The sequence below is a fragment of the Oryctolagus cuniculus genome, chromosome 1, assembly GCF_051225735.1.
Source record: "Oryctolagus cuniculus isolate XC-2025 breed Fujian yellow rabbit chromosome 1, ASM5122573v1, whole genome shotgun sequence".
Lineage (NCBI taxonomy): Eukaryota > Metazoa > Chordata > Mammalia > Lagomorpha > Leporidae > Oryctolagus > Oryctolagus cuniculus.
Window position 1 is genome coordinate 183,776,739 of NC_142867.1, and position 22,761 is coordinate 183,799,499.

Sequence of the window (22,761 nt, forward strand, 5' to 3'; positions counted from 1 at the left end):
TAGGAGTTCATTTAACCTTAATTACCTCCATTAATACTATCTACAGGGGCCGGTGCTGTGGCAGAGCAGGTTAAGCCACCGCCTCCCTGGCTGGCATCCTATCTGGGCACTGGTTTGAGTCCCTGCTGCTCCACTTCTAATCCAGCTCCCTGCTAATGTGCCTGGGAAAGCAGCGGAAGATGGCTCAAGTGCTTGGGCCCCTCACTAACATGGAAAACCCACATAAAACTCCTTGTTCCTGGCTTCAGTCTGGCACAGCCCTGGCCCTTGCGGCCATTTGGGGAGTAAACCAACAGATGGAAGATTTCTCTCTCTGCCTCTGCCTTTGCCTCTCCTGTTCTGTAATACTGCCTTTCAAAGTACTATCTACAATTACTATCATATGAGTACCATGGGTTGGGGTACTCAACAAATGGGGGGAGGAGGAAATGAAAATACTCAATCCATAACATATTATAAGAATATGTTTAGTTTGGTTAAAAACGGTCAAAGAGTCTTCAAAACTGGCTGTACCATTTTGCATTTCCAGGAATGAATGAGAGTTCTTGTTGTTTCACAAGTGCCCAAGCAGTTGGTGTTGTCAGTGTTTTAGAACTTAGCCATTCTAATAGGTATGCAGTGTCCCAAAAAGACAAATACCATACGTTCTCCCTGATCTGTGGTAACTAATAGAGTAGCTAAAAAATAATCTATAGAAGTGAAATTGACACATTGAGATATGATTTTGAACAGCCCCTGCCTTGACTGTTGAGGAATAGTTTTTTTTTCTTTGTACTATTTGTTGAACTCTGTACTTAGTATAGGGTTAATCTTATGAGTATAAAGTTAACTGAAAATAGATCTTTGTAAAAAATAAGAATGGGAATAGGAGAGGGAGAAGGAATAAGGGTGGGAGTAGGAGCGGGAAGGAGGGTAGGAAAAGGTGGAAAGCATCACTATGTTTTTAAATTTGTATATACAAAATGCAGGAAGTTTGTATACCTTAAATAAAAGGTTTCTAGGTTAAAAATAGGTATGCAGTGGTATCTCTTTTTAAAAAATGCAATTCTTAATATGATATTGAGCATTTTTTAATGCTTAAATCCCTCTGTATTTTCTCTTAGATGAAGTATTCTCATGGTTAACTTATGGAACTGCCTGGGTTGCCTGTTACAGATGCTAAGACTGGGCCCCATCCAATACTAATGAATTAGACCTTCTTAATGTGCTGAAGATTGTGGAGCATTAAGTGGGCATGTAGGGAGGGACACGGAGAAACACCAATGATCAGTCTCATTCTATCTGGATTGATTCGTTAAAGAACTACAACTATTATGCCTTAGTCAACAGATGCTGACATTTCAAACACAAAGTTTTTTTAAAAGTATAAATATAATACGATGGATATTGTTATAATCAAGAAGTCATGCTCAATTAGTGAATGAAAAAAAGAGATTGGCAATTTAGATGTTTGATCCTTATCCCAAATGTGTTATCACTGACTTCCCATAGAACCCCTAAAAATTACTGGGGATAGGGACCTGTTCCACTCCTTTAAAAAAAAGCTAAACTAACCTGCCAGGAAAGAGAAGAGGCAGAAGTTTAGTATGCAGCTGGGAATCTGAGATAAGCAAAATACCATGGAAGCAAATTATTCAAACTATGACAGGTCACAAATCAAACTCAAATTTAAAGCCCCTAATAAGGCTCAGAGAGGTTTTTTACTTCTTTCTCTCCAGGATGAGAGGAAGGAAGAAAGAAAAGGTAGAGAAACAGTGGGACTTGCTGGTAAAGGTAGGGGGGACAATGGTTTACCACTTCTCTAATGAGGCAAGTGAGCAAGTGGGGCAGGTATGGGCAAGAGTAGAAGAAAAGAATAAAAATAACAGATTAGGAGAAAAATTATAATAATCTTCTTTCTTGTTCATCTTATATACCCTAAACAACAAGGAGGAAAAAATAAAGCTTGAAATGAAAGCTCCAGTCTATCCTTACATCACAAACAAGATTGTTTCTTCAGTGGAGGAAGATCTGATGAATTTTATTCAAACTTTCACAAAGTAACTAGCCAATTCTTTGATGAAACATCAAGCACAAACAAAATCAAAGGCATGATTCTGCAGTTTAAAGTGTTAAAACACTAATTTCCTTTAGATTTTTTTAAATTGATATTTCAATTATTGCTTATTTCCAAAAGATACGCAAATGGAGAAATTATTTCCCAATAGTCTCATATCTGCAAAAGGAATTTTCAAGAATCCAATAAGACATAAAGGAGATAAAAATGATTTTCCTTCATGGCTAAAATGTTAAGCTATAATCAACTTTAAGTCAGACTATTTAGTCAAAACTTAATTATTTTAGTAATGGCAGATAGTAATAAAATTTTTTAAACCACTGACTTATTAACATTTTATCATTTTCAATACATCATTTAATGTCTTTTTTATTCACTCCTATTATCACTACTCTGTAAGTTAAATAGGGGAAGCCAATCTGTCTCTCCTCATTTCATAGACAAGAAAGAAGTATCTCATGAAGGTTGGGGAAACTTTTTCACTGTGTGGCCTTTAATATATAGGGAGAGCCAGAATTCAAATCCAAGGATCCCACCTCTAAGACAAAGGAGGACTCTCTTATTCTTTCCTCTTCACAATAATGCCTAAACTGTAAGACATAAAGAAAAAAAATCTTCATTTAAACCATGAAAAGGAAAAAAAAATGTAATGTGGCTTTAGAGCACACTAGGAAACTATTTTTTTAAAAAGAATTTGAGAAGTGAAGAGTTCATAAGCTTTTGATCTCTTGAATTCCTTCTCTGATGGTAATAGTCACAGTTACCAGTAGGTAAGGAGAAGCCACTCTATAGGTAATGAATGGCCCATTTACAAAGTCATCTTTGTCAGTTCTCAGGGCTGGAAAACCATTCTCTACCTTTGCCCTCACCAATGACTCTTTTTTTTTTTTTTTTTTTTTTTAAATTTTTGACAGGCAGAGTGGACAGTGAGAGAGAGAGACAGAGAGAGAAAGGTCTTCCTTTGCCGTTGGTTCACCCTCCAATGGCCGCCGCTGCAGCCGGCGCACCGTGCTGATCCGAAGGCAGGAGCCAGGATCCAGGTGCTTTTCCTGGTCTCCCATGGGGTGCAGGGCCCAAGCACCTGGGCCATCCTCCACTGCACTCCCTGGCCATAGCAGAGAGCTGGCCTGGAAGAGGGGCAACCGGGACAGAATCCGACGCCCCAACCGGGACTAGAACCCGGTGTGCCGGCGCCGCAAGGTGGAGGATTAGCCTATTGAGCCACGGCGCCGGCTCTCACCAATGACTCTTAACTTCATAAGCTTCCACAGCTTCAGCTACACCCATTTCAATGGGCACCAACTCTCTCCAGCTTCCAAACACCCAAGACATCAGAGTGAATGGAAATGACATTTATGTCTTCCTAGGAATCATGAGTCCTCTCTTCCATTAATGTTCAGTAAAGACAGCTCCTGTGTTTACTGCCACCTGGACACTTTTTAAAAAGGCACAAAGGATACGCAATTACAACACCCCCCCCCAAAATAAATTTCACAGTAATAGTAGATAACCAACATTTTGAAGACTCATGTTTCAGAAAGCTTTAAAAATCTAGATTTTCAAAAACATATAACTATCAAAAAATGTTGACATTTTAGTAAGCTTGGTGCCATTTTCAACTTACTGAATCTCTGTCTCTCTGTCTTTTAATATAGCTTATTATTCTCCCTAATTTATTCACTAGTTTTTTTCTAACTTACTAGGGCCTGATAGTAGGGAAGAGGAGGATCTGTAGATGCCTCAACACTGAAGCAGAGGTACTCCAATTCATTTTTTATTTATTTTCACTTTATTTGAAAGGTGGAAGGGAGAGAGACACACAGAGCAAGAGAGATCTTCCACCCACTGGATTATTCCCCAGATAGTCACAACTGCTAGGGCTGGATCAGGTCAAAATCAGGAGAAAGGATCTGAGTTAGGTTTCCCATGTCAGTGGAGGAGACTTAAGTACTTGAGCCAGTACCTGCTGCCTGCTAGGGTATGCATTAGCAGGAAGCTGAAATCAGAAGTGGAGCTAGGACATGACTCAGGTACTCCAATATATAACGTGGATGTCCAAGTACTGTCTTAACCACTGCATCAAACACTTTACCCAGTGTTCCAATTTAGATGCATCATGGAGGGGCCAGTATTGTGGCACCATTGGCTAAGCCATCATCTATGCCATAAGTATTCCAAATGAGGTATGATTCGAGTCCCAGGTGCGCCACTTCAAATCCACCTCCCTGTCAACGCACCTGGGAAAGCAGCAAAAGTGGGCCCAAATACTTGGACCTCTGCTACCAACAGGCAGCATCTCAAACAGCTACAACCAAAAATAGATCTACCATATGACCCAGCCATCCCACCCTTGGGAATTTACCCAAACAAAATGAAATCAGCATATGAAAGAGTTATCTGTACCCTTAGGTTTCTGCAACTCAATTCACAATAGCTAAGATATGGAATCAATCCATCAGTCCATCAACCAATAACCGGATAAAGAAATTGTGGTTTTAATACACTATGGAATACTACTCAGCCATAAAAAAACAATGAAATCCTGTCTTGCAACAAAATGGATGCAACTGAAAACCATTATACTTATAAGTGAGATAAGCCAGTCCCCAAAAGACATATACCATATGTTCACCCTGATCTGTGGTAACTAATAGAGTACCAAAAATGTAATGTATAGGAGTGAAATTAAAATTTTGAGATTTGATGTTCATTTATTGCCCTTGTCTCTACTGCTGAAGAACAGTGTCTTTTTTTTTCTTACTACTTGTTGAACTCTTTACTTAATCTTAAGAGACAAAGTAGACAAAGTTTATTTTAGTAAACTGTAAAAATTAAGAGAAAGACTAAGGAAGGAGGAGGAAGGGTGTGAGAGTGGACAGGAAAGAGTACAGGGTGGGAAGTATCACTATGTTCCTAAATCTGTCATATGAAATACATGAAATTTAAATTTAAAATAATAAGAGTCATACAAATTTTAAACTGAAAAGCAGGGGAGTAAACGATTAGATATGTACTTTAAATGATTAAATATTCCTTTTAAATGATTAGATATGTACTTTAAATAATTATAGGGGTGGGCATGTGACAGTGATTAAGTGTCACTTGGAACATCTGCATCCCACATCAAAATACCTGGTTTGAGTCCCAGCTATTATGCTTCCCATTCAGCTTCCTGCTGGGCAACAGGTGATGTCTCAAGTACTTGGACACCTGCCACCTACAACAGAGACCAGGATGGAGTTCCAGGCTCCTGGCTTTGGCCTGGTCCAACCCTGGTGGTTGCAGGGAATGAACTACTAGATGGAAGGTACCTCCCATCTTCTCTTCTCTCTCTCTCTTCAAATAAAATTTAAAATTTTTAAATTTTTTTACAATCATATGCAACAAGGTAAAGGATGGTTTTGAAGAAGGATAAAACAGGCTGGCGCTGTAGTTCACTTGGCTAATCCTCCATCTGCGGCGCCGGCACACCAGGTTCTAGTCCCAGTTGGGACACCAGTTCTGTCCCGGTTGCTCCTCTTCCAGTCCAGCTTTCTGCTGTGACCCGGGAAGGCAGTGGAGGATGGCCCAAGTGCTTGGGTCCTGCACCCACATGGGAGACCAGGAGGAAGCACTTGGCTCCTGGCTTTGGATCGGCAGAGCGCGCTGGCCATAGTAGCCATTTTGGGGGGTGAACCAACAGAAGGAAGACATTTCTCTCTGTCTCTCTCTCTCTCACTGTCTAACTCTGCCTGTCCAAAAAAAAAAAAAAAAAAAAAAAAAAAAAAGAAGAAGAAGAAGAAAACAAACAGTAGCAAAGATAGAGAATTCATTCAACTTAAATGTCTCTAAGGAAATGATAACACAAATTCAGTTTGAAAGAGTATCCATAAAACAACTTGCCTAGTCTCAAAGTCAAGACCAGACCAAACCAAACAGGGTAGAGATGGGGGGAATGTTCTAGATGAAAGGCTATTAAAGACATGTGAAACCTAAAGGCTAATGTTAAACCTTGGATGTGATCATAGCTTTGTAGGGAAATATTATTGTTCTTAGGATATATACTGTAAGTGTTTAGGGATAAGAGGTCATGATATCAGCAATTACTTTCAAAGAACTGGGGAGTAGGATAAACAAAGAGATAAAGCACATGAAGCAAGCAAAGCATTAAGACTTGGGAATTGGGACCGGCACTGTGGTGCAGTGGGTTAAAGCGCTGGCCTGTAGTGCCAGCATCCCATACGGGAGCTGCTCCACTTCCGATCCAGCTCCTCATTAATGCTCCTGGGAAAGCAGTGGGGGATGGCTCAGGTCCATGGGACCCTGAACCCACATGGGAGACCCAGAAGAAGCTCTTGGCTCCTGGCTTTGGATCAGCGCAGCTCCGGCCATTGCAGCCATTTGGGGAGTGAAAAGTGATGCAAGAACTCTCTGTCTCTGTCTCTATTTCTCTCTGTAACTCGTTCAAATAAATTTTTTTAATTTTTTAAAAAGACCTGGGAATTCCACCATTTGGGGCAAGTCTGATTGAGCATTCCCAAATTGTACATCTCCTCCCTCTCTTATTCCCACTCTTATATTTAAGAGGGATCACTTTTCAGTTAAATTTAAACACCTAAGAATAATTGTGTGTTAATTACAGAGTTCAACCAATAGTATTAACTAGAACAAAAAAAAAAATACCAAAAGGGATAAAGTATTAAATTGTACATCAACAGTCAGGACAAGGGCTGATCAAGTCACTGTTTCTCATAGTGGCATCCATTGTACTATGTTTTTTCAGCTTTACTGTAGGTTTGAGATCCTTTAAAAGAAAGTTGATAGAGTTGTCATGTCATAGAATTAAAAAACAAAAGATGAGCAGACTGGTGAAAATTAAAGACTTGTATGAGATTTTATGGGATCCTGGTTTAAAAAAGAAGAACCAAAAAAGATGTCTGAGAACAGTGAGATTTTTAAATAGGCTTGACATGACTACAGGATGTTAGGGACAAACCGATCTTGCCTTCCTTGTATGATAATGATAACACTGTTTTATAAACCAATATTTTGATTCTCAGGGAATGATGCCTAAGTATTAAGAAGCCTAGGATGGTGACTGCAACTCTTTTTATTTTTTTCCTTTTCTTTTATAGGCAGAATTACAGAGAGAAACAAGGAGAGACAGAGAGAAAGAGAGAAAGAGATCTTCCATCTGCTGGTTCCTTCCCCAAAGGACTCCAATGGCCAGGGCTGGACCAGGCTGATTTCAGGAGCTAGGAGCTTCTTCCAGGCCTCCCACATAGGCAGCAGGGGCCCAACCACTTGGACCATTATCCACTGCCTTCTCAGGCCATTAGCAGGGAGCTGGAGCAGAAGTGGAGCAGCTGGGACTCAAACTGGCACCCACATGGAATGCTGGTGTCACAACAGTGGCCTTTGCAACACACTTTTAAATAATACACATATGCATCCACATATAATACACATATGCATCCACCTACAATATTCTCTAAACATATATTTCTAGGTATTCTTTAATGGTCATATTGAAATGATAATTTTACATAAAATTCAAATCAAGTTATTTTCCTCTATGTTCCTTCCCTCACAAAGGAACTTCATTAATCCCACTAGAAATAAAGTTGTGAGGATAAGTTACTTTGTTTAGTTCATCTGTGTTCAATATGGCGAACACTGACTACACATGGCTATTCGGTCTTTGAGGGGTCTGGCATTATGGCATAGTGGATTAAGTTGCTGCCTACAGGGCCAGCATCCTACACAGATGTTGAGTCCTGGCTGCTCTACTTCTGACCCAGTTCCCTGTCAATGCACCTGGAAAACAGCAGCAGATGGCCCAACTGCCTGAGCCCCTGAACCCACATGGGAACACAGAAGAAACTCCTGGCTCCCAATTTTGGTCTAGCCCAGCCCTGGCCACTGGTGTCATTTGGGGATTGAACCAGCAGTTGGAAGCTCGCTCTCTCTCTCTCTCTCTCTGTCTCTTCCCCTCTCTCTCTGTAACTCTGCCTTTCAAATAAATAAAATAAATCTTAAAAAAAAAAAAGTTCTGGAAATGTGACTAATGATTAAGGAACTGAATTTTTTTTAATCTCATTTCATTTTAATTAACTTACATTTAAATTTAAAAAGAATATGTGTGTCAGTTATCTCACGTTTTGTACAGTGCAGCTATAGCATATATAAAAACCAAGACATGAAAGACAATATAACTTAGAACCTTAAATAAATGGAGGGCTTAAAGGAAAAATATTTGTAAGTTTTTTCATACCAAACTAATTCTGGACCAGGGATTGTTTCCTTTGGTTTTTCTTCTAGAACTTTTTCTTCACAGAAAGGAAGGAAGGAAGGAAGGAAGGAAGGAAGGAAGGAAGGAAGGAAGGAAGGAAGGAAGGAAAAAGAGAAAAGAGAAAAGAAGTTCTCAATGAAAGATAGTATAATGGAATTAATTCAGCTTTAGACTTACCCCAAATCAACAGAATTACCAGAAAAATTACATTTAATCAAATATACAGGAATGTCCAGATTTAAGACATCACAATTGTCCAGAATGATAAAAAGAAATTGATTTACTTGCAGTTTTCATTTACAATAAGCAATTCCTAGGACAGGCATTTCATGCAGTAGTCAGGATGCATGCATCCCATATCAGAGTGCCTTGGTTGGTGTTCCAGCTCTGCTTCCAACTCCAGCTTCCTGCTAATGTGCACCCTGGGTCCCACCAAGTGGGTCCCTAACACTTATTTGGGAGACTTGGATTGCGCTCCCAGCTCCTGGTTTCAGACTGGCCAAGCCCCAGTTGTTGCTGGAATCTAAGGAGTAAACCACCTAATGGGAGATTTTTGTGTGGGGAATGTGGGTCTGCCTTTTAAATAAATAAATTTTTAAGTAATAAGCTTCTTTAGAACATGGAAAATATAGCTTCACTTACCAAAAAAACTATTTTAAACACATACTGCCAGAGATCCCCATTGTATAAGAAATGCCTACCCAAGACTAGTACTAAACACTGCTGCTATCTAGTGCCATATTCTGTCAGACTTTATGTCTCAAAGATAACTGTACCTATTCTATACAATTATTGCGATTTACTGCATAACATGTGAAAATCAGAACAGTGTCTACAAGAGCAAGAAACATTACTTGTTACTATTCCCTATCAACCTAGAGGTTATATTTTTGATGAGTAGAAATGAAACATACAAAGAGCAAAATTATCAAAACAGCTGCATATATATTTTTAATTAGGCTTGCTCAATCTATGAAACAAAGCTCCTTTAATGAGTCATATTGGGGCAATCAATACCCCTGGAATATTGACATGTATCTTATATCAGAAAAACAAGGTGAGCTATCATATATAACAGAACTATTTATGCTTCAAGGTTTTTATTAATGAAAGTTAGGCAAATTTTTTTTAAAACTTTATTACATAATTCACATACCATACCTTTCACCTAAGTGATTCAATTTGTGACTATTTTATTATATTCACAGGTAGGTGCAACCATCACCACAGTCAATTTTAGAACATATTTTTTTTAAAGATTTATTTTTATTTATTTGAAATAGAGTTACAGAGAGAAGTAGAGAGAGAGAGATTTTTCCATCCACTGGTTCACGCCCCTAAATGGCCATAACAGCTGGAGCTGAGCCGATCCAAAGTCAGAAGCCAGGAGCATCCTCTGGGTCTCCCACATCGGTGCAGGGGCCCAAGGACTTGGGCCATCTTCTACTGCTTTCACAGGTCATAACAGAGAGATGGAATGGAAGTGAAGCAGCCAGGACTCGATCCAGTGCCCATACGGGATGCCAGCACTTTAGGCTGGGGCTTTAACCCTCTGCACCACAGTGCCAGCCCCGAACATATTTATTTATTGCCAAAAGATACCCTATGCTCCTGTAGTTATTTCCCCCTTTCCACACCCAGCCCTTAGGCAACCATTAATCTACTTTTTACCTATACAGACTTCCTTAGTCTAGACACTAATATAAAGGAAATGATATGTGGTCTTCCATGACTTTTTTTTTCACTTAGCATTATGATTTCAAGGTTCACTCATGTCATAATATGCATCAATACTTCATTCCTTTTTATAGTCAGATATTTGTAGATAAATACTGTGTTAATCCATTCATCAGTTGACAGGCATATGAGTTGCTTCCAACTTTTGGCTACTATAAACAGTAATGTACAGGTTTTCATGTTGACTTACATTATCATTTCTCTGGAGTAGACACCAAGGAGTAGAATTACTTGGCCATACAGTAACTCTATGTTTAACCATCTGAGGAACTGCCAGACTGTTTTGCAAAGTGGATATACCATTTCATATTCCTACCATCAGTATGTAAGTTTTCTGATTTCTCCATGTCTTAGCTAATACTTGCTACCTGATTTTTAATTAAAGCATCCCAGTAGGTATGATGTGATATCTAACTGGGGCATTGATTTGCATTTCCTTGATGCCTAGTGATCCTCAGAATCTTCACATATACTTATCTACTGTTTATCTTGTTTAAGAAAGTGGCTATTCAGTTTCTGTGCCCATTTCTTGGATTATCAATCATATTATTGAATTGCAAAGAGCTTTTAATATACCGAGTACTTCAAAAAGTTTGTGGAGAGGTATTCATTTGGTAGAGCCACTGGGGATGCCCATATCCGAGTACCTGGGCAGAGGTCCCAAGTCTACTTCCATTCCAGCTTCCTATTAATGTGTACTTTGGGAGGCAGCAGGTGATGGTTCAAATACTCAAGTCCTGCCACCCACATAGGAAACCCAGATGAAGTTTCTGGCTCCTGGCTTTGGTCTGGCCCAACCCTGGATGTTGTAGGCATCTAGGGAATGAACCAGCAGATGGAAGATCCTAAGATCTCAATCTCTTTCTTCCTTTAAAATGAATGAATAAATTAATGAATGAATGAATAAAATAAATATTAGAATGTGGAATTGAAAGATAAGTCTATATTGATGCAAAAAACTTTGAAATTCATGCATAAGGAAATTTTCAAAAAGTTCATGGAGATACATAATACATATGTATTAAACCTACAAGCATTTTTCTACAAACTTTTTGAAGTACCCTTATATATTCTAGAGACAAAACTGTTATTAGCTACATGATCTAAAAATATGCTCTCCCATTATGTGGGTTTTATTTTCAGTTTCTTGAGAGTATAATTTGAGGCACAAAAATTTAATTTTAATAAAATCAGCTTTATACAGCTTTTGTCACTTGTGTTTGTGGTGTCATATCTAATAATAAAATACCAAATTGCAGGTCATGAAGATTAATCCTTGTTTTCTTCTAACACTTTTATAGTCATAGCTTTTATCCTTAGGTCTCTTGCACATTTTAAGTTTTCTGTATATGATGTAAAAGTTTAGCTTCATACTTTTACACGTTACTATCCAATTCTAATACAATTTGTTAGGAAGACTATTATTTCCCTGTTGAATAATCTTGGCACTCTTGTTATACAGAGACATGTATAATTATTTCTAGACTCTCCCTTCTAGCGCAGCAATCTATTTGTCCATCATTATTTCGGTACCACAGTCTTAATTACTGTTATTTTGTAGTAAGTTTTAAAATTTAGAAGTGTGAGGGGTCAGCCCTGTGGCATAGAACGTTAATCTGCCATCTGCAATGCTGGCAATCCACATGGGTGCCAGTTTGAGTTCCGTTTGCTCCACTTCTGATCCAGCTCCCTGCTAATGTGCTGGGAATGCAGTGGAGGATGACCCAAGTCCTTGGGCCCCTGCCACCCATGTGGGAGACCCAGAAGAAACTCTTGGTCCCTGGCTTCTGCCTGCTCCAGCCATGGCTGCTGTAGCCATTTGGGGAGTGAAGCAGTGGATGAAAGATCCCTCTCTGTCTCCTTCCCTTTCTCTGTATCTTTGCCTTTCAAAATAAATAAATAAATCTTTTTTAAAAATTTAGAAATGTGAGACCTTCAACTTTGTTTTCTTTTCCAAGACTGTGATATTCTGGATCCCTTATGATTACATATGAATTTTAAGTCAACTTGCAAATTTATTTTAAGATTTATTTATTTGAGAGGCAGAGTCACAGAGAGAGGGAGAGACAGAGAAAGAGGTGTCTTCCATCTGCTGGTTCATTCCCTCAATGGCTGCAATAGCTGAAGCTGGGCTGACCTGCAGCTTAGAGCCAGGAGCTTCTTCCAGGTCTCCCATGTGAATGTAGAAGCCCAAGCACTTGGGCCATCTTCTACTGCTCTCCCAGCACATAGCAGAGAGCTGGATCAGAAGCAGAACAGCCAGGACATAAACCAGCACCCATATGGAATACCAGCACTACAGGCGGAAGCTTAACCTTCTATGCCATAGCATTGGTCCCTTAAGATTTATTTGAAGGCAAAGATACAGAGAGAACAGGAAAGAGACAGAAATAGAGCAAGAGCAAGGGATCTTCTATCTACTGGTTCATTCCCCAGATGGCTGCAATGGTCAGAGCTGGGTCAGGCTGAAGCCAGGAACAAGGAGATTCTTCTGGGTCTCCTATGTGGGTACAGAGACCCAGGCACCTGAGCAACCTTCCACTGCTTTCTCAAGTGCATTAGAAGAAAACTGGCTTGGAAGTGGAGCAGCCAGGACTTGAACCAGCACTCATATCGGATGCCAGTATTGATGTCAGTGGCTGTACCTGCTAAACTACAATACCAGCCCCAGCTTGTACATTTTCACAAAGAAATCAACTGCGTTTTTAACAGGCAATTGTGGTTTATTACCATGTTAACAACAGTAAGTCTCTCGATCCATGAACATAGTACATTTTCCCTTTTTTCTTAACATTCTTTCTTTTAAAACTGTTTTGTTTTAGAACAAAAATTTTACATGTTTTGTTAAATATATTCTTTCATTTGTTTTTATAGGATTATAAATGGAATTGCTTTCTTAATTTCCTTCTTTAATTTTTTATTTTAAGTGTACATTAATACATACTGTTGAGTTTTGTATGATGATCTTGTATACTGCAACTCTGGCAAACTCATTTATTATGGGGGAAGTATTGGTAGTAACTCGATTCACAAGGGCCCTCAGACTAATGAGGTGATTCTTGCAGAGTACTCAATCTGGTACACTGTTAAGTGCACTAAAGTATTTTTATATATCAAGTGTTTTACAAATGTATCTTGCTACAAAATATTTATTCAACACCTCCTATGTGGGAAAATATGAGTGATACAGTGATTCCAAAAACAAAACAAAACAAAAAAAAAAATCTGTCCATAAGGAAGTAGCAATCATAGAGCAGAAACAGAGCCTTCTTGTCTCTCAAGTGATCTGTATAAATATCAGATTACAAGTCTGAATAAGCTTTCTTTTCTAATAAATTTACCTTCATGTGCTATTTAATTAAAAGTCTCAAAAAGTCATCTACTTTTCAGTCATGCAAATAAGACGGAACCCTCTTTATATGCTTTCAATGTGTATTATTATACTCTTTAATAACTTTTCTGAACATAGGTATAGTTGCAGAGTGATATTGCTATGCTGCACTCAACCATTATGACAGGAAACATTTAGTGTCTCCTAATTACTACCTTTGGTTTTTCTTTCTCTGGAGCCTATTTCATGCTTTTGAATGTCCAGAGAAAGGAAACAACTAGAAATGAGGAGACAGGAGTAGAAAGTATTACAATGGTAATACAGTAGGTAAAGTCACAAATTCTACTATTCTATAGACTCTGAAATACATGTAAATTCTTACTAAAACAATTTCATTCCACATTCTTTTAAACTTATACATCTGCTTAGTATTTCAAAGCAACATTTAAAAAATCACCAGATCCTTTTTTGTTTTAGCAACATTTTCTTTACTTCTAAATAATTTTAAAATTATAGTTATTTGTTGGAAGAATAACAGCCACAATGTACAAACCATAATTTGTGCCACAAAGTCCAATCTTAACCCACATCTATTTTTGGCTTCATAACAGCTTGAGCTAAAGAAGAATTTCATTGCATTATTCAAGTTAGATCATAAATAGTCTCTGAAAAGAAAAGCAAAACAACATAAAATGTGTATAACCTAAAAATGGTACAAGATAGGAAAAGAGACTCAGGTTCAAACATCTGCTATGTAAATAGAAACACAACAGTGCTCATCTTCAATCTCAGCTCACCATGTTTCCACAAAACTCCACTCACTTCAACTACTAACTCATTAAATTGTTCTTAATTTATCTGCTGGTAAATCTTTCTCACATTCCCCTCAACATATAAGTCTCCGAGATTCAAAAGGGCAGAGAAGAAATTATACTACTGAACAGATAGGTGAATTTGGAAGAAATATTGATGGCACAAGATGAGGCATTTCTATCCTACCGCAGTATAATCTAACCTAGAAATTCTTAAAAAGAGATTATTCAAAAGTTCACAGGAAGTTTCTACTTTTTTTTTTTTTTAAGATTTATTTATTTGAAAGGTAGAGCTACAGAGAGGCAGAGGCAGAGAGAGAGAGAGGAGGGAGAAAGAGAAAGAAATCTTTCATCTGCTGGTTCATTCTCCAAATGAACTTCCACAGCTGGGCTGATCTGAAGACATGAGTCAGGTGCTTCTTCCAGGTCTCCCATGTGGATGCAGGGGCTCAAGAATTTGGGCCATCTTCTACTGCTCTCCCAGGCCATGGCAGAGAGCTGGATCAACCAGCACAAGTAGGGATATCAGCACTGCAGGCCATGGTTTTACTTGCTAAGCTACAGTGCTGGCTCCTCTACTGTTTTTCTTTAAGTAATGAAGACTGTAGCTTTGCATGGAACATCGATCTGATCCCCCTTTCTTCTGAAGAAAGGCTACACAGCGTGTAAGACAAATTACATGGAGCAAAGTGAGATCTCCACTTACCGATAATTAGGTGATTATCGCAAGTCAAACCTTTAGGTCTCAACTAATCTACCTCATAGTACACCTCTACAACTATACTGACAGAACACCTCTAGAACTATACCTTTCTGAAGTGTTGAGCCATGTAAATGGGACCAAACAAAAGTGATGTACTCAGTGTTATCCAGTGAACCACATAGAAAAGCTAACCAATTTAAATACATCTCAACATACGTTTCCAATTTTCTTTTACAAATTAGAATTACTTTCCTCAAACACTATTCTGCTACTGTAGATTTCTGAAAAGGTGGGGAAAAGGACACTAATATTTAAAGAAAAAGCATCATGTTTATGGTTCAGAGATATATCAAATTTCCATTCATCCAAAACTAAAATCACTAGAATTTTCTTCTTTTTTTAAGTTTACGTATCTATTTGAAAGGCACAGTCACAGAGTAAGGAGAGAGACAGAGACAGACAGACAGAGACAGAGAGAGACAGAGAGAAATCATTCACCTACTACTGGTCACTTGTCAAATATCTATAGCAACCAGGACTGGGCCAGGCCCAAGCCAGGAACTCCGTCCAGGTCTCCCACATGCATGGCAAGAACCTAAGTACTTGAGTCATCACCTGCTGCCTCCCAGTAAGAAGGTGGATCAGAAGCAGAGGTGAGAATCCATCCCAAGCACTCCGATATGGAATGCAGGTACCTTAAGAGACAGACTAACCTACCATGCCACAATGCCCACACCCACCAGAATTTTCTTGATCAGTGCCAGGTGATTACGACTGAATTTATAGCTATGATATTAATACATAAAGTTTCTCAAATGCCTTCAAAATTTGAGAGAAAACTAAATTGTTTTCTAAAACAGATTAATCACATAACATAAAAAAAAAAGCATAACAGTTATTCATTTCTCTCCATCATCCACCTGAAAACTCACCAAGTACTGAGTACTGTGATAAGCCAAGCTTAGCCCCAGGTTCCTTCTCAGTAGACCAACATGAAAGTAGAAACAGGTCTTAGAAGCACAGTATAAACAAACTAAAATGGCACTGAACTTAACACTTGGGAGTCAAAAGATCCAAGTCTAAATCTTACTTTTGCCTCTCAAAAACAGGGTGACTACATAATCTATCATCCAAAGGTTGTCATTTTGACAGTAACATGAGACAACAGGCATAAATTGAGACTGTTCTCAGCACAAGTCACATGGCTCTGGGTAATTTACTTTATCTTCAGTCTTGGCTGCTACATCTGTAAAATGTAAACAATAAGGTGCAGAATTAAAATCTTTATTAATCTATTTATTTCCTATCTCTTTTCAGCTAGATAATACTATATTCTGTGATACTGTTCCAGTGAATTCAGAAACCCCCCAAACACCAGAAGCATTATAAACATCACACAAAAAATCCTTCCTTAATAGATTCAAGATCATTGTTTTGAATTCATACAAATTATTCTTTTTATCAGACATTTCACTTGCAATTTTCTAACACACTTATTTCACATTCTGATGCCTGGACAGAGCTAACCTCCCAGAACCCTGTTCCCACAGCTTCATAGAATCACTCCTCTTGTTGTTTTGTGATGTCTTGAACATGTATGATGCCAGAAAAAGCACTGCCAAAAATAGCAAAAATGGTTCCTGTTCCTGATGCTATCCTCACTGCTTAGTGCAATACCTGGCATAAAATTGGTGCTCAATGCTGGTTGACTAAAGGATCAATACTTGAAAAGTACAACCTTCATGAGCTAGCCATTACTCTGGTATAACATTCTCAACATGCAAAAATGGCCTGCAATTACATGCATCCTCATCTTTTTCCAAGAGAGCATTCATATTTGACAGCAACAATCTGGCATATTTGTCCTCCATAGTGATTCACCTATTTTCCTAATGGGAACAAATTCATCTTGAAATCTGACACAGTTTTAGTCTTTGGGGAGATTCCCATAGTAAATCTCAGTCAGAAGTTTCTGATACTTCATGTTCACATGAAAGAAGCCAGGACTGACTGTCCCAACACCTGATTATCTCCACCAGATTCCTCTTCTTTTCTCCTATCCTCAGCGAAATCTCTTCACTCAGTCAAAACTACAGAGCCTCCCCTTCAGAAACTAAGGTGTACCTGACAAAGACCAATTTACATACTATCAGAGTCCAATGAGAAGAAAATTAAAAGCAAAGCAAATCAATACAGTCCAAATTCAACAGTACTGAAATGCCCTCAAAGGTAAAATAGTTTTAAATTTTGACAAAGCTCCAGGAGTCCCTAAAACATTTCTAGGGTTTCTTTAAAAAAAAAAAAAAAAGAAAAGAAAAGAATAGAAAGAAAGAAAAGAAAACGTATAGTCAATCACAGACGTGTTTGTGTTTTCTCTGCACCATTGCCCCCAAACTCAGACTGCTCTAGGGGCTGGGGGTTTCAAGGGAAAACAATGAAGCGTTTGACAATCTCAAAAGGTCTGAATGACATTCTAGAAACAGTCAAAGTTTACTTTGGTCTGCTTGTTGAAGTACAGACCTACCATGATACATTGCCACCTTGAGCTCAGAATAAAAGGTAAGAGGAGCAAACAATTTAGGGATTCTGAAGTTCAGAAAGACTTCTCTGACAGACGGAGAACAATAATAAAAATTTTCCTCTGTATGTTTCCCAAAAGCCATGCAAATTTACCTGGCAAACCGTCATCCTGATCCATTCTAAACCACCTGCAACTGTTGTTGAAAAATCTAATCTTTAATTACAAGAGAAAAAGTAGCTCTAGCAACAGCAAGTGGTACTTATCCACAGATACAAAACAACCGCAAGATGCAACTGCAAATGTCTGCCATGATATGGATAAACAGACAGAGAGATTAGATAGAGAGATAGATGGAGACTTTGTGATTTCACCATCCTTCATCCCCCAGAGTTTCTTCACCTCCACAAAACTAATTTTAGTCAGATGGACATAGGAAAAAAAAAAATACCTGCAAACAGAAAGAAGTGTAGTCTCACTGTGAGTAATATGAAATGTCCTGAAGCAGACAACATAGCTTCAATAAAAACTTCCCAACCCTTTCCCTTTTTGTTCCTTTGAGAAAATGGTGAAGCAGTTTGCATTTACAGCTTAGTTCCTGTTTCCAAAATACCCCTTTAACTTTTTCTTTTCTCTTTTTATGGTAGGTATAAATAGCACCAAATTGTCAAATCACAGCTATTTTGTGTGCTACCTATACAAATAGGTCTGATTTCTGGCCAGCCATAAAACAATTACTGCCGAATTCCTCTGGCTCTTTGATATCCAGCTCGTCCACAGGGCTTCAAAGCTAGTCGCCAGAACTTTTCTTGGGGCACTGCTGAAAAACAACCTCAACAGAAACACAGAAGATAAAATGTTCCCACTCCTATAAACACACACAGACATAACTACAGAAGTTAAACAATTCCACAGCATTGGGGTAAGGATTTTACCCCCAGGAGAGTTTAAGACATTCAAGCATTTCAAATTGGTTTTGAGCAAATGTGGATCAACTAGAACTTCTGTGGGTATGTTCACCCATTTTTAAGCCCCTCAAATTTAAGAATTACTCTGCCTTCAGCGAAATTTTCTGGTTTACTAAAATAACTCATCCCATGGGAACTTCCTGAGATGGAAGAAAAGTTCAGTTCCTTGAGCATATAAATAACTATACAGCTTAGTATGTATTCAATGTAACAAAACTCATTCAAGTTAGAAAGCTTTGAATACAGTTAAATTTGGTCAGAATATCAACAGAGGAAATTTATGTATGGGTAACTGTATGTTTTGATTATAAACTCATGGAACTTTATTCCCACACAGCTTATGAAAAATCACCACATTGTATGCGGGATGGCATATAGACACAAATACCTAACATATATAGCACACACATGTCCTTGGAGTAACAGGCTATTTCCTGTTAAGCCACAATAAAAACAAAACATCTATTACAAGGAAAGAAATGCAGTTACTGGCACTTAGAATTAGGCATTCTGGAGGGGTAGCAAATGTAATTTGATTATACAATCTCCCACTTCCCAGGTTCTTAAAATTTGATAAGGTTGGTACACAGATGCACACACAGATATACACATGCATGCATCTATATCTTTTTCTGTGCCTAAAAAGTGAGACATGTCACTTCACTGCTTTTTAAAATTTCTCCTACGAATGGCTTCATGCCAAATCAGTATTCCCAATACTTTGTGCAGTTTTCTCATAATATGCCAGTTTCAAAAATTCAGTTGGCAAACATCAATCTGAACTAAGAGTACAGATAATATTGTCTCTCTGTATATTACAAATTATTTTAGATATATGTATAAAAAGTAAAAACTATCTTTGCATCCAAAAATCAGCATTAATTTTCTCCTTCTGTTCTTTCTATATCAATAGCAAGAATCAAGCATGTTTAAAACATTAGGTCAGTCTGATTTAGGTACTCTATGATCTTATGCAAGGAGCCACATATATATTCATATGAGGACATACATGGCCACATTGTTTTAAAAATTTGTATAATATAAAGGTACAAAAGGTTCATTGAAAATTTAATTGAAAGATGTTTATTTTGGTGAATACATTTTTGAAATTCATGCATATTAAGTCAACTCTTAGAAGTACATAGATGAGCCTTCTCATTATAACCTGAAAGCATACTACTCAAAATCGGAGCCACCTGTTTACAGTGCTGATCTCAAGAACATAGCTTTTATCTCTCAGGTCAAATCTGGCATCCAAAGTTGGTACTAAATTTCCTAATAACAATGTGATTATGTAATCTCTCAAATTTAATTATATTTTCCCCTGGATTTTTTTCCTAACCAAGGCCAAACGCATTAACACACAACAAAATTCTCAACATGAGTGATAAAAATGCATTAAAAGTAACCTTTAATCTGTGCTATTAACTGATTTTATTCTATTTTGGCACGTTTGAAGTAACTCATCTAAGGATTAGTTAGGCTTTTCTACACTTCTTTTTATCAGGACTCTACCATTCTTGATTTAGTTTTGAGAGAAAAGGGTTTGCAAAAACTATAATCATCTCACAGCTGGAGATGGCTGGAAAGTCCGTTAGTACTCATTGTGCCCTTAATTTGCAGGAAGCCTTTGTGCTCTTCTCCTCCTCGTTTTTTACATGCTGAGCAGTTTTCACTGATAAAGTACTTATAGACCAGTTATTTTAGATTAGCGAAAGCCCAGTAAAACTTTATGTAAAATGATTGTGAACTTTCTCTTTAAAATACGGAAACTTATCTTCGGAGTCTTGATTGCATGAAAAATCTTAATTCCAGTAATTTGCCTCAATAGTTTTCATGTGAGTAGGCAAAGGCAGTCTTAAAAATGTTAAAGTATTATTTTCAAACAGAGAAGGAATCCAAAATTTCAGACTATGAATTCAGATGGAATGCCCGAAGCCTCAGGGCAAACATGTTGATTTAATCACAGAGCAGTGGGCTTCAAAATCTTGCCCTCTTCAGCTTTAACAATAAAGTATTTCCCTGCCCTTTAAATCTATAGCAATAATCCAAACACATTATACAAAAACACCCAACATTGCTGGGATTTTGTCGAAATTTTTAACATTATGACATCAATTGCAAGAGCAGATGGCATTGTTCTAATTTACACTTATCCAAAATAAGATTTAAAGTCAATGACAGTATTTCCTCTAAACTTCAAGCATAAAAATGGATACTTAAATACATACTGATCAAGGATTATAAATTAAACTCAATTTTCACAATTCCCTGAAAGGCTTCAGATTTAAAAAAGCAAAGTCTAACTTAGAAAAGTCTAAATTACAGTTTTTGAATCTGTTTGACAATAAGCAAAAATGCTGAAATTTATCATATTCCCAGACATGAAAGTACAGTAGAGTGTTAAAATTACTCATTTTCTGCTACACTACATTCCTGTAAATCAGAAGTTCCAACCATAATCATAGAGATTCATATCTAACATAACAAGTAAAACATTCACATGGAATACAGCAAGTATATCTACAATGGAGAAATGATAGTGTCTGAAACTAATAGGGTTAAACAATTTCTTTTGTGAGGCCACTGGCAAAATCTACAGCAGCTGTCTAACTTTGCCTTTAACAATCATAGCAAAAGCTCAAGGAAGTGATCCAATACAGCACTGGTCTTTACTAACTAGACCGTTTGTATTTCATTTTCAGCCAAGGGAAAGGATAACGAAAACAAAATTATTCCTCAATCAGTAAGCTTACTTGACAAGCTAATTTTTACCAACCTTTTACTTTTATTCACATGTATTGCCATAAGAGCTGTGTCTTTTGTGTGTGTAGACAACCTTAATAACTTTTAAAATACTGGCTCTGCAAGATAAACTTCAGATGGCTATCACTTCTTTAAACCACTTATAAAAACTACTGGAAAACTCCTTAGCTGTTCTAGAATAGTACTGAGCTAAAAAGAAAAGGCAACATTTAGTCATTGCTATAAACTGTTGAGCCACAGATCTTTGATTCTATCAGTGCAGAAACCTGTAGAAGTCATAACATTTTATGATGGTATGTAACCTAAAACAACTGTATAATAATTTTTATGAAAGAAACAAAACTCAGTTCCTCAAGGACTACAACTTTCCACTGAAAATTATTTACATTGTGGAAAACTAAAAAAAAGTATCTTATTATATATCATCATCTACTTACGTACCACATACATCTCATATCTACTCTTAAATTTTTTTCTACTTAGCCTGTGGAAAACAGGTATTTCAGACACGTAACTAGTCAGGATTTATAGATTTTCTTTAAAAGGAAATCCAACAATCTTCAAACAGAAATCAAGTTTCTGAGGAATGTGAATAAGGGAAACAAAGTAATCAAAATCAATGGCCCAACAGAATTTTGTTATCACTCTGGTTAATAATCATAGGTTTATACTACAAAGAGCCTCCAAAACAATTTTCAACTAAATTAGATGGAAATAGGCATGACTACAACATTCCTCATCTCAATATTTATGCTGAATATGTAAACACATTGTTTCATTCAAGTAAATTTGTCTTAAAAAACAATTTTTTTCAAAAGGCCACTTTTAATCCAGTATTTAATTTATAATACTAATCTTGTTTACTTACACTAAGGTTTGGACCAGAGCAATTTCAGTTAAATTTCAGGTCGGTATATATCTATATTATATACCATAGTGAGATATATTGATTATAAACATAGCTGATACACTTTCTAAGTAGAGCCTATCATGTTATACTACCTCAAATTGGAGAAATACAGCTTCCACTGTTTACCATGTGAAAATGACTATTACATGTTGGTTTCCTAAAGGAGTAAAAATAATTTAAAAACTATGAGTTAAAGTACACACAAAAATGGATATTCCTGAAATGACATACTGATGAATGGCTTACTTGTTTTAGAAAGCAAATCTCAAATACTGAATTAATATGCTTCCCTTTTAGGAATTAAACCATAAATTCTTCAAATAAAATTACACAAATTGGTTTGAAAGTAATTAATGATCAGAATTCAGTAAAGTAAAACTATCTCTGTATATTCTCCATGGCTCAGGAATTTAACTGGTTATGTTCAATATAATACTTAGTGGGTCTTGGAGCCATTGCCTGTAAAATCTCCCATGGAGATGCAAGACCACCCATTGAAAATAGTACAACATTATTGCCTCAAGCAAGAAGCTGGTACATAGGACTGATTATTCAAGTCTTTTAAATACTATTTTATTGAGGGATTGTAGGCGGTGGAAGAGGGGGAGTAGGGGGATTCCTGAGTGGATGGGGGAGGAAAATTCAGACAGAAAAAAAAAAAAAAAAACACAGTAATTTCTAAAGTTGAA

At 37.3% G+C, this 22,761-nt stretch overlaps 1 protein-coding gene across 9 annotated transcripts in view; it reads right to left on the bottom strand.

Moving 5' to 3' along the window:
• MLLT3 (MLLT3 super elongation complex subunit) overlaps nucleotides 1–22,761 on the bottom strand; it is a 391,121-nt gene that overhangs the window by 285,645 nt on the left and 82,715 nt on the right. For 3 of the 9 annotated variants that reach the window (XM_089317765.1, XM_089317753.1, XM_089317762.1), the window contains one exon: nucleotides 8,310–8,364. The exons of the other annotated variants lie outside the window; for them this stretch is intronic. The gene's annotated coding sequence lies outside the window, so the exon portion shown is untranslated. The remainder of the gene's footprint in view (nucleotides 1–8,309; nucleotides 8,365–22,761) is intronic. 9 annotated transcript variants of the gene reach the window in all.